The following is a 2388-nucleotide window of genomic DNA, read 5'->3' as shown; positions in this document are numbered from 1 at the left end:
ACATATGGCACCTAAACGTCCTGAACAAACTTTGGCACAGCAGGTTTTCCACTTGTCCAACAGACAGGCAGATGTGTCACCAGGTCCTCACCTCCACAGGCTGCCCTTGCTGCCCATGGGGGCTGATGGTCTCAGCTGAGCTCATGCAAACTCGATACTCTACACTGGACATAGTATTTTACGGTAAAGGGTCACAGTACAATGCCAATCACCACACAGGATCAAATCCCATGTCATTCTCATGCCAGCACTGAACTCACCAGAACTGCTCAGCAGTTTTACTGGATTTTTTTCCTCAATCCAGCTCCACCCAGGGTGAAGTGACAAATGGCATTTTACCTTCCAGAAGCACTGCAAGGACTCCTAGCTACTGAAAGTTCTGTGGGGCAAGGAAAGCTGCAGTTTGCTTACACCTGATTAGGCTTCTTCAAACATTTTATGCTAACAGCCAAACAGGAGGGAGCAGGAGGAAAGCTCCTCTCCTGCAGGAGCTGAGGAAGACACTTCATCTGGTCTTTTTCCATGTCTTCCCCAGTAACTGTACGTGTGCAGCATGGATTCACCCAGCAAGCAGCTGGGACACAGAAGTGCTGCTTCTCACTTCTGCATTTTTAAAGACTAAAAACAAGCAAACAAAAAATCACCAAGGCAGATTTCCTTTGGACTAGAAGTAATAATCACTTCTCAGTGCCAATTTCCATGAATATGCTCATGCCATCCATTTTGACTGCAGGTCTAATAATAAAAAAGGCAAAGAAATTTAATCAATATTTTTTCCACACTCATATTCAAGGACAGATGACTCTCTCAAAAGGCAAAGTTAAAAGTCTAAACCAGCTAGAGTGCAGAGAGTCACCAAACTTGGGAAATTTTGGGCCGACATTTGACAATTCCAAGCACATCCCAAGAAAAGTGGGGTAAAAGCAGGGCTGTTCTGACTATTTTCTGCCACAACACAGAAACATTTCTGCTTCAGGGTATCCAAAAAACTGAAAATCACCACTGAAGTGTGATGCTAACACTAGGCACATATTAAGTGACAACATCACATCTTTTTATACATTTCAGGAACTCTGCTTTGACCTAAAAGGCTGAAGCTCTTCCAACATTCTGCCTACCCTCTATGCATTAAGGGGCACAGGCACACAGCTGGGGTCTGTGTTCAGCACATGTTGGCTAATTCTGCAAAAATACACCATGCCAGCCTAGAACTGTGACAGACTTCAACAGAGTTACAGAATTACAAGAAAAAACACAAATGCCTGCAAAGCAGAACTGAACAGTCCCAGCAGAAAGGTGAGCTCATTTGCACAGGTGTACAACCTGCTTTCCTCACCCCTTCATTCTGACAAGTGTCTAGTGCCAGATCAAAACCAAGACTACACAAAGCCTTTTACTTGGACCTGTTTCAGAAGTCGTCCCTGGGTAAGGAACAAAGCCCTCTAGCACTTTTTTTTGTAAAAGCAGCTGTTAAACAGATGCACAGAGTTCACATAATTTGCACTGGAAGAAGAAAGTTCTGCTCCTGGTCACAGCTCCCCACAGTTGGGGCTTTTTTGAATAGACACATTAAGCTGCTATCTCCCTTTCAAACTTTTCTTTCACCCCTGAACACACAAGCATAAAAAAATCTGTCATTCACTAAAGCTAGAAAAGGACAAGCACTAATATTTGAATACTCTTATTTGCATCTACCTTGCACACATCTCTTGAGGAGCCACACCTGTACTCGTGACAGCAGAACAGATGGGAGCCCAGGTTTTGCCAGTGACTCAGGACCAGCGTGTAACAGCAGCTGCCAAACTGCAGAGCAGTGTGGCCTCAGCTTTTGACAGAGAACTAATACTATATCAAGTTTTTGCACGTTGAGCACATGAGAACATCAGCAGCAGCTTGTTGCAGTTCCACAGACTAGAGACCTTGGAATCAAACTGCATGTCATCAAGCAAAAAAGATTCCTTAAAAGCAACACACAAGAGATGTCTGGCTATCTTGGTGGGATAGCCCTGCCTTTCTGGATGGACTAGAACAGAGGAAGCAATTCAGCTCTTACCTTTAACAGCTACTTTATCTGTGCACCTGAAAAAAAGCAAAAGGCCATCATAAGAGACAGCTTCTCTGGCAAAGCAGGAGAAACAAGAAACTGGATGACTCTAATTTCCAGCTCTGGCCAGACCCATTGCCTTGATCTCAAACTGCTGCTTTCAGCCCCTTACACCAACACAGACTATTTCATCCAGAGAAAGCGTAGGTGAACTATAATAACACAGCAGCAAAATGCCCAGTCGGGTTCATAATAGTTACATCTAAACCAAAGGGACTTGTCATTAGCACAGGGCAGCTCAGCTACGTTAGGCAGGGCTCGTGGCCGCCTTCCCGCTCCAGCCA

The sequence above is a fragment of the Chaetura pelagica genome, unplaced genomic scaffold (genome assembly GCF_000747805.2).
Source record: "Chaetura pelagica isolate M959 unplaced genomic scaffold, ChaPel_1.0 scaffold35, whole genome shotgun sequence".
NCBI lineage: Eukaryota > Metazoa > Chordata > Aves > Apodiformes > Apodidae > Chaetura > Chaetura pelagica.
The sequence above is the reverse complement of the archived record's forward strand: the minus strand, read 5'-3'. Positions refer to the sequence as shown.